Source organism: Pteronotus mesoamericanus, unplaced genomic scaffold (assembly GCF_021234165.1).
Source record: "Pteronotus mesoamericanus isolate MK-2021 breed Mesoamerican mustached bat unplaced genomic scaffold, CSHL_Meso_final contig_163, whole genome shotgun sequence".
Taxonomy (NCBI): Eukaryota; Metazoa; Chordata; class Mammalia; order Chiroptera; family Mormoopidae; genus Pteronotus; species Pteronotus mesoamericanus.
In genome coordinates, this window is record NW_026555064.1 from 4,003,461 (window position 1) to 4,017,757 (window position 14,297).

Consider the following 14,297-nt stretch of genomic DNA (forward strand, 5'->3'; position numbering starts at 1 on the left):
CCCCACACAAAGTGCAGCAGTGTTCCTAAGCTCAGGAAGGCTGTGACATGCCTCACAGAGAAAATACTTGTGGCAGATACACTTCATTCAGTCACAACTCACAGTGCTGTTCGCTCTAAGTTCATGTATGGGAATCAACAATATCTATATTAAACAAGCAGTCTTTAAAAAGAGACACATAAAACAAGATTATATATTGTCTGGTTGATGAAAGTTGTAACCGCACCGCACAGGAACCTAGACCTGTCTTGCCCCAGGAGTACAAATCAGAATTTGCTAATTCATTCTTTGCAGCTGCTTTATAGACCCTAACTAGAGTGAATGGTGAGAACTGACTGTACCTCCCTGGCAGTGAAAGCTCCCCAAACTTGCAATTGTTCCTTAAAATAAACCCTAGCTCTGCTCCCCACAAAAGGCTCAGTCCCTCCTTGCCTCACGGCCTTCCTTTCCCACCAGTCTTGAATTTTCTCCTGCATTTTGTAGTAGAATATGACCTAGCACTAGGATATCAGAAGTCAACCAATCCTCTAGGAACAATGCGCCCATGAACAAAACCAACCTGAGTACAGAGGGGATGGAAGAAGCTGCCTTTCCCCTCAACCCCGGACTAGGGGCAGGCATACGGAAGAGAAGGCGGGAGAAGCAGCCAGTCTCTGCCTCTTCTCCATCTAGACAGAGGGGAAGGCGGCCCACGATGTGTGCCTCACAAGACCCTGAGGGAGACCAAGGACTCCACAGCTTACCCCACACACAGGGTACGCTATCTGTGCAGGGACGCTCGCTCTAATATTCTGGTGTTGCTATCTTGAGATTCTTCATAATTTTTAACAAGGAGCCTTGCATTTTCATCTTGCACTGGGCCCCACAAACTAGGCAGCTGGTCCTGCCCACAGACTCCTACACTGCGACCCAGCGGGTGAGTCCCAAGAAAGGGAAGCTCGGGTAGCACATGTCACCCAGAGAAGGAACAAGGGGGCCTGTCAGGGTCCAACAAGGATGCAGAATGTCTGGCGATGTCTCCCTAGGACTCCTACAGCATGTCCACCTCTAATAAAAAGGTTTGGACAAAGAACAGTGACTCTGGGACCCAGGCCCTATGGAAACCCAGGATGGCTGTCGGCTAAAATAAGGGACCCCAATGGCCATTAAGAACAGATCTCTGCTATATTTTTTCACAGAGTAGTATCACAAGTTTTTGTATGTAGTCTGCATACAAAAAAACTAGTCTCGCCCTGCTACTCTGGACCACTCCTGCGCTGCTGGGAGGGCCTCCTGATGGGCTGTGTTGTCCTCCTCCTTCCATTTCAGCATCAGTCCAGTGACAGGCTGACCCCAAAGTACACTTTCATCACATTGTTGTTTCATCGAAAACTGACATTTTCTGTCCACATAGCCCTCCGTTTGAACTTAAGTGTACTCCCCCTTCTAAGTTTCTCCAAACTCATTTCCTGCTGTGTCCTGACATGACTCTAGTTCCCCTTGGGGCTGCCATTCATGGTCAGCCTTGCTTTTCTCCCCTGCTGCTGCGTGTGTGGTTGGAGGGTGGGGGTGGGTGGCACTGGTCTCTCTACATCAGTCTCCCCAGTTGCAGCCCAGTGTGCGTTCTATTTCTTCACAAACTCTTCCCTACTCCATTGGTTCACACTTCCGTCTTTTAGCAGAACAGCAACGTCTCTTAGCCCTTCGTCATTATCTAATCATGTCCTGTGTTTTCGACTTCCTCATCAAAGAGAGAATTAGCGCCTGGAGAGCAGGGACCGCCTCCCCTCTGCACTCGGAATGCCCTGGTGCTCGGAGACTTTCGGTGCACACACTCTCCAGCCGCAGCTTCACTTCGGATTCCAGACTCATCAAGGAGACTGGTACACTGGAATCTTGCCTAACAGTAAATTTTATGTGTACTTTTATAAATATATAAAATACCTATGTATAGATACATAGGTATCTATATCCATATATTTACAGAAACCTTCCAGGCAAAAGTCCATGGACTTAATCTTGCTCTCTCATTTCCCTATATCAATGCCTAAATTGCTCTAAATAGAATTTGAGGAAGCTATTAACCAGCATCCGTTATACAATGTAAACAATACAAAATTGTACATATCACCAAATTAGCCTAGCTATATCAGCATGGAAACTGCAAATGCAACTGCATTAAAGCCAAATCATTATTATTGGTTTTTAAAATAAAGTAGGGGTAGGTCTTCAATAAATCACTTTAACAATGTATTACTGATAACATGTCCTATTAGATAAAGCATAGGAACATTTACATTTTTAAAGCTATCAAAAATTTTAAAATATTTCAGTAGGTCATATCATGACAGACTCATGAAGACTGGACCATTCATTTTCTATGCCACTCTAATAATTTTAAGGAAAAGTATTCTTTTCTATTGCTACCAAAAAGCACCTTTGTATTCAAGTTTCTTAGTTGGCACAGTGACTATATTTTTAAGTAATTTCTAAATAAGTGTATTATTGTGGACAGAAAATTGCAATACTATCACATTACAACAACAGCTTTTCCCAAATATAAATTTGCCTCATGGTCACCGACCACCAGGTCACGTCAGGTGCATGCTGGGAGAGGAGGAGGAAAGCAGTCACCATTCCGGTAGCATGTCAGAAAAGGCAGTGCTACTGTGGTATGTTTACATGGTCACAGATAATTATGAGAATTAGTGCGGTGATCACACTGAAGGGCATAAAAGCGTCAAATCACTATATAATATACCTGAAACTAATGCAGCCAATAGGAGATTGTGTGCCAGCTGTACTTAAAAAAATTAATTAAAAAAGGAAAGAAGCTCTGACCAGTGTGGCTCATTTGGTTCAGTGTCATCCCACAAAGCAAAAGGTCGCCAATTCAGTTCAGTCAGGGCACTGCCTGGGTTACAGGTTTGGGTCTTGGTCAGGGCACGCAGGAGAGGCAACCAGTTAATGTTTCTCTCCCTCTCTTTATCCCTCCCTTCCTTCTCTCTAAAAATAAATAAAATATTTTTTAAAAGGCAGTATTTACCTACACTCCAGCTTTACTTCTGAATAAGGATCCTGATAGCCATCCGGCCACAAACGTTTCAAATAGTTTGACAACATAAAAATCACAGGAGAAAATTAACGCTCTTTTTTAAATCTTAAAATTGAAAATAAAATGCCACTTCTTTCTAGTCACTATGAAGATTTGGTATAATCTTTAACTAAATAAATACTTTCTGTCCATAAACTTAGACTCCATCATGATTCATTCTATCTTTCTCATTTCCTGCTAAAACCAAATCTCTACCCTATGACACGACTTGATTTCTTGAGGAACGCCTGCCTCCTATCTGGAATAAAGTCTAGGAACCTCTTCCCATGAGCATTTAGGAAACTGTGAACCATATTATACCTTTGAGATAATATTATCTGAAAGAGCTTCCCACTCCCTGGGACATACAATCCTTTAGGATTGATCATCTTTGTGAACTTATTTCACACTCTCCAGAGTAAACATTTTAAAATTCAAATCTGATTCTTACAATTCTCCAGTGGCAACTCAAAGTTCAGTGGGTGAGGTTTATATCCCTTGGAAATGCATTGTGTGCTGTGCATAATCTTGCCCTTGACTAACTTTGTAATTTCAAAAATCCCTTATGCAAGCCATTTCAAAACCACTTGCATTTTCTTCAAAACCGCCTTTCTTTCCTCTCTTTATCCATTAAATCAGGTCATGGTTTCTCAATATCAGCACTATTGATGTTTTAGACCAGACAGTTCTTTGTTGTGGAGGGCTGCTCCTTGTACTGTAAGATATTTCACAGCATCACTACACTCCACCCATTACCTACTCTACTCCTCCCGCAAATGTCTTCTCAGGGGCAAAACTACCTCTAGCCAAGAACCCCTGAATCAGGTAGTCAATGGATCCCTATGTACCCTCAATACTCAAAGCCCCTTATAAGTCAAATTTATTGCACATAGGTTACAAGGTCATACGACTCAAACCACAGCAACTCCTTAAAGACAAATCAGGAGTGCATAATGGCCCTAAAAGCTGCCGTTATGGGCCAAGAACAGGGAAGCTAATGGCCTATGATGACACTCTTTGGCTGGGCAGTAACCAGCAACTCAGTCAGATACGTCCTAGGCCCCAGTGTCCAGAGGCCCAGTGACCAACATGCAAAAAGACACACAGACAGAGTTGCACAGAAATCAGGAGTCAGGTGCAGTGAAAAGAAATCATGTTGTCTGTAGACACATCTGGAGAGAACGTGCATTAGGAGACCCATGAGAACAGAGGATCTATAATGTCACTGGGATTCAGAATTGCTGTTGTATCTTTGTTGCTACAGGTCTAATTATGAACCTGACATGCTTCCCTATAATCTTTGTGTATTCGGGAACCACATGTATAGTAAAATATGTCAAAAAGACACTGGATCCAATTTGAAAGTGGTTCCACCGACCAAATCTAGGATATCTTGAGCCACAAAATAAATGATGGTGAGGAATCATAACCGCCCATAGAATAAAATGAATAAACTCTTCATCATTTAAGGCTGAATATAAGTTTTGGGAAAAGTCCCGGAAGCGACTCAGCGCCAAGCCTAAAGACTAATGTAAATAATGATACGATATAATAGGTTGTGGAAAATCATGAATAATCATAAAGTAGTGAAACTGATCTTCCTTTGAATTTTAAAAATGAGCTCTGAGAGTTTAAAAATGTCTGGGGCAAAGGCTGCCTCATGGGATAAGTGTGATCATATCCAAGAAGTCTAACCGAAACCAAAGCACAGAAGTTCTTTGGATGTGCTCTGTAACATATATGGCAATACGAAGATATTGCCATATACCTACCTTATGGTGATCATGAGAATACACGACATGTGTGAACAGTCTGCCACAATAGCTGGCACACACGATGTACTTTCCCGTCATTAAAAATCTTTAATGACATTCCCCGTTGAATGAGCATGAACCTTGTCTCATTCAATACTATAATGCTATTGTGAAATGACGGTATTTAAATCAAATTTCAATTTGTATTTTCTGACTCCAATGCATATAATCAGTACCTTAGGGCACAAATCATACTGACCACAACTCTCTTAACTCCTAGGAGTTCAAGAAGTGATTTAGACATTGACTGGTGCTGCTTAGGCAGGAATGCTCTGGAAGTGAAATCACTTTTAAAACTTCCAAAAAAGTTTAAAACTTTTATCTTTTATCTACACATAAAAATCTGGACTATGAGATTAAGTGAACACACACAGAATGTTAAAATCTGGATTAAGTAACTGAGCTTTTTACAAGTTTCCATTTATACAACTTTTGCTTTTTATAAAAGGAAACTTTTTTAATTTGCATTTTTCACAATGACATGTGTCAGCCATAATATTTTACCACTAAAATATGTAGCATAAGTGATCTAAAAGATTAGGTGTTTAATAAACTTAATCCTTCAGAAACACAACCATGTTACTAATGTCAGTTTTAATAAGTACCAATACATAGGTATTTAAATATCTTCCATAACTCATACTTACAATGGCATTTTCATGACTTAGCATGTGGGCAGAGCAATATTTTCAAATATAATCAAATGTCTTTATGCTTGCATTTAGAGAAGCTTGCCATAAATCATTACAAATTTTTTTAAAATAAAATTTTTACTATTTCAAGTCTTCAGAAGAGCCTGAAATGCACAAGGAAAAACAGAACGTTCCTTTTGGGTAAGTGTTGCCTCATTTCTCACAGTCTCCTGACTCAGAAAATTAAACTTCTGTGGAGGCGAACCTCTAATGAATACAGAGCTTTCCAACACTCTGCGCTGGGAGTCTGGCAGCTGCATCACACCACAATTAAAATGTGCTAAAAATATACAGGGGATATTCATAAAATCTAGCCTCACTGTTTGAAGTGTGATGCTCTTCCTTACTTAAAACAAAAAACAAAAAAAGCTGCAAGACGTTAATTTTGAAATACAGAAAATCATGCAGGGTTACTGAAAAAAGAAAACAAAAACCCCTAATGATATGGACTCCAGCACTATTTTTCCCGGCAAAGTGATTTTCAGTTTAGATTTAATTAATTCCTTTTCTATGAGGCAGCATCCTAAGAATGTGGATGACCATGGTTAAGCTTAACTTTTGCTCTCCAGAAAAGTCAATGACCACAAGGCTGAAAATAAACACTTCCCCCAACTACTCTGTTAAAGGGAACAGAGTAAAACAGGCTGAAGCAGAGGTCCTTAACTTTGCACTGTGATCTGCAAACAAGCTGATCATACACAAAATGTTGAATCAGGCTTTAACTGAAAGAAAAGCAGCACAGATTTTAATAGGTTCTAGAAAATTAGCAAACTGGACTAAATAATTTCCTATATCAGTCATACATTCTAAAATACAAGACTGAGTTTGCACCTGTCCTTGTTATTACCGTAAGGCATGATGAATAAAATGACCCTTTCAGAAATCCAATAAAACTTGTAATGTTATATATATTTCATCCTCACCTAAGGACATGCTTATTGATTTTAGAGAGAGGGAAAAGGAAAGAGAGAGAGGGGGAGTAAAACATCAATGTGAGAGAGAAACATTGATCATTTGCCTCCTGCACACACCCTGACTGGGGACTGAACCCACAACCTAGGTATGAGCCCCAACTGGGAATAGAACCCATGATGTTTTGTTTTTCTGGAAGACACTCCAAACAAGTGAGCCACAATGGCCAGGGTGTAAGGTAGCCATCAATTGACTTTACAAAGCATCTATTTCAAGTAATCTTGACTCGATTCTGAGTCAAAATATCACAAAGCAAACATTATTTGAGTTCACTAAATACCAGTAACATACTCATTGGATTTTTGGCATCAACGAAGTTTGTAAAGCAAACATTAATTGAAGAATTAGGTGTTTTAGTTCATGATTAAGCCACACATATAGACTATTTGCTATAAAGGTTTCCTTTTCGATCTCCTTACTAAGCCTAACATTTTGAAGACTAGTTGATCAGCACTAGCCTCTGATATTGTGAATCACTATAAAACTGATGCATAGGTCTACTGCCTTTTCTCAATAAACTATTATCTATAAGAGAAAGTAGCAAAGGTAGAAGTGGTAAGAGGAATGCAGGGGGGTTTCAATTTCACAGGAAGTGTGTTTTTCCATGCAACAAATTAAGTATATACACTGTGTCTGGCTGTCACAACTAATCCTTACCAAGGTCCTACCAGCTACAGAAATACTAGGGCACATGCTGGTGGTGCAGCCAACTAGGACACCTTTTTGTCTACAGCTGTGATAGCTCTCAAGCTCCAAAATACTTAAGAGTCTCTTCTAGTAATTGACCTCAAGGAATCTATCCTAAGGAAAGAAAATGATCCAAAGCACATTAATATCTATAGACAGCAAACTGACGGGAGACTAAAAGAATGAAAAACTAGAAAGTCAAATGTCCATTGGACATTTATAATGATACATCTAGCCAATGGCACATTATTTAGTCACTTAAATATGAATTATGAAGATTACATAACATGGAAAAATATAATAAGGACAGGATACAGGATTACACAAAAACCACATTATATAAAAATTATGTGTACACATGTATTTAAATTGCATTAACAAAACTCTTGTGTTTCCCTTTAAGTAGTAGAATAAGGTTTGGGAAGAAGGGCAGATGTGAAAAGAAACATTCACTTTTTGCATTTCTCTCAATGGTTTGAATTATTTTTCCAGTAGCAATGTACTGATTTTACTTGGGTAGCTTTCTCTTAAGGAAGAAAATAAAACATGTACATGAAAATATAGATAGGAATACTTAATTATAAAAACAGTGTTAAAACGGAAGGATTGTGCATTTTTTCTCTATTTTCTAAATTTTCTTCTGTGATGCCATAGTCTTTAATTTAAAAAAATTAAATCTATAAAATAATTCTCCCATCCAAGTACTAACCAGGCCTGATCCCGCTTAGCTTCCGAGATCAGACGAGATCGGGCGTGTTCAGGGTGGTATGGCTGTAGACTATAAAATAATTCTGAAACATCTTTTTGTCAATTATATAATCATTGCTTATCCCTTTTTTTTTTGTTTCATTTTTCAGGTCCTATTTGAGGAATAATTTTACCACATTTAGATAAACCCCAGGTAAAATCGCATCACTCTGACACCTAAACAAAAAGAAAGAAGACATGAAATAACCTGATTAGTTCATTAGTTCTTTATTATTATCACCGATGACCCCCACTAATCCTGTCCACAGAGGGCCCAGAGCACAGCCACGGTAAGAGCGAGGTGTAGAATCACACTTCCTGGGTATGAATCCAGCTCCCCCGGCAGTGTGATTTTGAATAGGTTACTTGTTTCCTCTCTGTTTCAGTTTCCCCAGTGTGAAATAGGAATTAGAACACCTTCTCAAGGCCGTGAGGATGAGTGGAGGAGAACAACAGAAGCCACTATCACAGTGCCTGACAGAGTCAGCCACAGCTTTTACCTATTAGCTAATTAAGCTGTATGCTATTATTCTAAGCATTGTAAAATACATAACAAAATACATATTTTAATTATTATAACCACTAAAAATATATTTACAAGAAAAGTGGAGTGAATTTAATCCACTCTTTACGCTCCATAAATTACTCCAGCTTGGACAGCAAAGGAGTAAACAAGGAAACAAAGAGTTCACAGTGATGTCATTTTCGTCTCACGTACGCCGTACATTGCACAATTCATTGTGAGCTAAAATTGTTTTTCTTAAACATCTATTCTGTAGTTTGCAACTGCAGTAACTCCTAACAGGATTTTAGTGTTTTCCTCCAGTTTCCCACTAAAAGGGAGAAAATATTGTTTGAGGTCAGGGGAAAGTGCTTCTACAATGGGTACTAGAATGGCAAAACACAAACTTTACTTCAATAAAGTTCTTCCTTTTTTCTTCCCACTCTTCAGATGACTTTTTGAGAAGAGGTGTTCATTAAATCAAAAACAAAGATTAAGCCTCCCCTGACCTTTTCTGCTCAGATCAGGGATCAAAGAACAAATTGAACGTTTTCTCCCATTCTTTCCCTGGACTTCCCGCTGTCCTGAAAAACCCCACTAGTGACTCCTTCAGTCTGCTGATTCCTGATTGGGACAATTTTCCATTACTTGAGGTAGATCAGGGTGATTCATGCTTCAGAGATATGAATGCATCTAGTTAGACAAACAGTTGTGTGTATTTCTATTATCTACCAAAAAACAAAGCAAAACAAACAAAATAAAATGCATGCATTGGGAGCAATCTGAGAACAAAAATCAAACTCTGTCCTCATCTACTTCATGGAAAAATTAAATAAGGATTAAATGAAATGTAGAAAATATTTTTGAATAGATATCAGCCATTTGATTTCTATGTAGCAATTTTTGAGAAGAGGTTGTTTTAAATAAGAACGGTTAGGTAGGTCATTACAAAGAAATGAGCCTTTACTAGAAACTGTGATGCCAGAAACGTTAAAGCCAGGCACAAAATATTTATATTATGCTACTTGAAAGAAACTTTTATAAAAGTGAGGATGGAAACCTTCAAAGGCCCAAAGATGACTGATAAGACGAAGGCAGTCCATGATCCCCAAGGAGAACCCGCTGCACGTGGGCACCGGAAGGCTGGCAGTGATCCCAAAGTCTGGAAGTAGTTTACCCCCAAAGCATCAACTGCTAGCAATTTCTGAGTCTGTTTTGCCTCTGCCCATGACAAGAATCAACTTGTTCCAAAATTCCACTAAATATGTTTCTTTTATGTTAAAACTCTGCTGTTTCTGGGAAAGCTAAAAGTTAGAATTTTTTACACATGTGGACAAAATCTATATTTGGACCTTTCAGTCCCTTAACAGAATAAAGACATTTTTAAAAAGAGGTCCCCTGCTGCAGTTTATTATAAGAAAGTCACTCTGACTTTTCAAATTTAAAAAACTGAACCTTGCTGTCCTACACAATTCCTTTAACTTAAAAGTTAAAGGTTTCATTTGTAAAAGAAAAACAAAAGTAAAGCATTTTATCTAAATTAATTGCAAGTTTAAAAAATTATTTAAGAGAATAGTCATGTTTTCTATTTACAGGTCATTTTTTTTCTAGCCATTCCATCTATAAATATATAGGTTGTGTATTTTTTTCAATTGATAATCACAACATCACTTTTTAAAGTATTAAATACTTAAAACTCTGCAAGAGTAAATCATGATTTTTTAGACTTCTCTTTCAACATATGTAAAACCACTTGGGATGTCCTCTGTGAAGCTGTACTAACCAACTGCACATCAGCCTCACACAACAAAGACAAATAAGTGGAAATCCAGGAAAATAAAGCCTATAAACCATGACATTCTAGCACACCTGCCTCAATTAGATAAAAAGTGGGCAGACGGGCTATGAGAAAATCTGTACGTACGGAAATAAAGTTTAGCACGTGGCCTGACTGATAAAGTTAACATTCAAACAAGTATCATTTCCTTTTGAATCATTTCACTTACTCTATACCAGATTTTCTGAACCTCAGCACTACTGACGTTTTGGATTCCAAAGAATTATGTAGTGTCTGTCCTGTGTACCGTAGGATGGTGGGCAGCATCCCTGGTCTTACCCTACTGCATCCCCAGTCAAGACATCAAAACATGGCTCCAAACACTGCCAACTGTTCCCTACGGCAAAAATGTCCCCAGTTGAGAACCACGGCTGCACATTAAAGAAAACCCAAAAGTTAATATGGATAAAATCATAAAGTTTATTTTATTTGCAAGAGACATCAAACACTCAAGTCAGCTGTACTAACCAATTCAGACCTTGTAAATGGAGTCAGCACTGCTAGGAAGATGTGATCATCCATTTTGACAGAAAAGATTCAAGGGATATTGTGTTACCAGCATAAATGCTACTGGCACATGCCCCTGAACACACTAACATAGGAGTCAGGCTGGAATTAGTGACCGTTGATAATGAACTGCCTATAAATTGTTTAGTCTCTATGCTTGTGTTGAAGATCAGATCAATCTAAGATGAAAACAACAAATCTGAGGAGGAAAGAACACAAAAGTTGAGGCAGATGTCCTAAACTTTTGTGCAGGAACAGCTCATTAACAGATCATAGCTTCTTGCTCATTCCTTTCTCTTCAGCTAAGCGAAGTGTCCTTTTCTTGAGAATTTTCAGAAAGCAGACAGTTTCACATACCCATAAAAAAGACCAATTTATAAAATAAAATCAGCATGAACAGTGCTCATTTAGAGATTGGCATTAATCTTAAGCATAAGACAAATTTTTTATGCTACTTCAAAGCAAGATTTAATGTCCTCTTTATAATAAATATCAACTACAAAAAGACGAAGTTTTAAATAGCAAGTTCGCCTACAGTACAGATGTTGAATCAGTGCCAAGAAAACTATAGCTTTGAAGGATACCTGGCACTCTGAAAATACAATATCTGAAGTTGGGTCTATTAAAAATAAAATATATAATTTTTCCAAAGAAATACTTCATTTGAAATTTTAAAAGCATCTCTTTTCTTGGCACAGGAGGAATAATGTTTAGACATAAACAATGACAAAAGCGCTGCTGATAACCTTCCGTAGCCACCTGCCAAAATTTCAAGGGTTAACTCATGATGTTTTAATTTCCACAATCTGATTGAAATTAGTCTTCGTTCTCTTTCTCAGTGCTTGAGTTTTTGCTTTTAAATAGACACAAGGAAGAAGTAGTAGAAATCAAAACAGCAAGTACTGGATTTCTGATGGCAACTATAATTGTGCTTCCCTCTGAATTTGTTTTTTAAAAAATTCTTCTGCTACTTTTCTTTTCTTGCTTAACACACCATTGAAACCCTACTATAGAGTTTATTTTTCCTTGCTTTCTCCACTTAGCATTATCCCACATCTTTATAGTCACTCAAAAATAATTTTCATTGGTCAAGCCTACAAATTGTATGGTAATATTACTTAACAGTTTTCTATTTTAGGGATTTTAAATTGTTTCAAACCTTATTGCTGGGATGACTTCTCATGCATAAGTATGTTTGTATCTCAGGTTATTTAGGATAAATCCCTATAAGCTCATTTATTAGCTCAAAAAGTAAGAACAAGAGTATAGTTGTACAGAACAAACTGCTTTCCATGAAGATTATAAAATTTACACTTCCATCATCTTGTGAGAATGCCAATTCATTTCATATTGAAAAATAACATTTTCTTTTTCAAAAACATGTCAGTTCTAAATATTAAAAATATCTCATTGCTTTAATTCATATGTATTTAGTGAGATTGAACATTTTTATACTTAGTATTTATAATTCTACCTTTTCAAATTGTCTGTTTGAGCTTTGATTCATCTTGCCATTGTAGTATTTTGTCACATTAAACTACTATAACAATATAAAAGTACATACTCTTGCTGTGACATCTAGAAAGTTTTAATTTTTGTTGTAACCAACCTTTCCCTTTGTCATCTCCCCACTACTTTTATGCTTAGAAAACCCTTTCCCATTTCAACATAACTATTGACATCTTTTCCTTTAGTTCTTTTGTTTCATTTTGACATCTATATTTTTTAAACACCTGGAATTTATTTTTGGTATAGTATGAGAATGGTGATTTAATATCTGGTAGCATGAGAGCCCATTAATCATTATTTCCAAAATTTTCCTGCCTATTTTTCCAGATTAACTTTCAAAATCACTTTGTCAGGTATCTCTCCTCCCACCTCCCAAAAACTCATTTAGATTCTTATTGAAATTTCAATTAAACTATAAATAAAAATCAGAATGCAGAGAAGAATGTTGAACACTGGTGCTTTCAGGGTTCCTTACCTTAGACCTGATTATCATAGAAATACTTCCAGTGCCTCATTTATATACCAAAACACAGACTTTTTCTTCAGAAAGGATTGTGTAGCCTGTTAGAAAATTCCCCTTCCATTTTTATTGATAAATCTCTAATTGAATATAGATTGTATATTTTGTCAAATGCTTCTGCAACATCTTTTTGGGATTACATGTGCAATAACTTTTCTAGATCCCATGTATTAACATGTTTCTTTTTAAAATTACTTTAAATAAATAAATACTTATTTATTTAGATCCTCACCTGAGGATAAGTTTATTGATTTGAGACAGAGACATAGCAATTGGTTGCCTCCCAGTTGTGTCCCAACTGGGGCAACCTAGGTATGCGCTCTGACCAGGGATCAAACCGACAACCTGTTTTCCAACGGGATGACATTCCATCCATTTGAGCCACCTGGCCAGGGCAACAGTTTCTTAATAGTGAGTCATCCTTTAATTCTTGTCATAAATCCTACTCATAGGGTGCATTATTCTTTAATACGCTGATAATTTGGGGTTGCTTGTGCTTTCGTTAACATTTTTACATATAAATATTTCAGTGTAGAGCCTTCTGAAGATAATTTTTTGGATAGCTATTAAAATTTCAATGGTTATTATTTTAAGTAGATGTTCAACTTCTTTATTTCACTTAAAATCTCCCTGCAGAACATTTCCAAGAAGATTTCCAAATCTGAGTTTCAATTTTTTTAAAGGTTTAATTTATTTATTTTTAGAGAGAGGGGAAGGGGAGGGAGAAAGAAGGAGAGAAATCTTGATGCAAGAGAATCATCAGTCAGTTGCCTCTCATACATACCCTGACCAGGGATCGAACCCACAACCCAGATATGCACCTTGACTGGAAATTGAACCGTCGATCTTTTTGCTTTGTGAGATGACACCCAACCAACTGAACCACACCAGCTGAGGGGCACTTAGTTTCAGTTTTTAAAATCTCACCTGCATGTACTGTTTATGTGCCACTTACATTTTCTGATTTGATATACTTATGATTTTCACAGTTCCCTTTGTTGGGCATCTTAAATATTTGTCTCTATAGTTACTATCTTCCCTGTGCCCACCAAGAATTAGGTATTTGACTTATCAAATATTCTGTCTTCTGGTCTAATAAATTTTCACTTACTTGCAGAATAAATCTTATAGAGTTTTTCTGTTGTACTGTGCTTTTTATTCAATTTGTAAAGGGTCTATTTCCAGTCATACTATGAACCTGCCTTGGGGTAGGCTTCCTTCTAATTCATTTAATTAGAAAAGGTGTAACTTCATTATTGGCTATTGGAATTTTTAGAAGCTGCTTTTTAAATTTTGTTAATGATTCAGAAAGCAACCTAGTAACGAGGCCCAGTCTTAGAAAACTACTTTCCCCCCCCCCCAGAAGACACTGTTCCAGTGCTTCATATTGTTCATTTTCAGCACTACATGAGCCAAACACTTCAAAAGAAATTATTT

General features: G+C 37.4%; 1 protein-coding gene across 7 annotated transcripts in view; it reads right to left on the minus strand.

The window, feature by feature from the left end:
• The window catches only part of DCLK2 (doublecortin like kinase 2), a 128,072-nt gene that overhangs the window by 93,151 nt on the left and 20,624 nt on the right, over positions 1 to 14,297 (minus strand). The window lies entirely within an intron of this gene.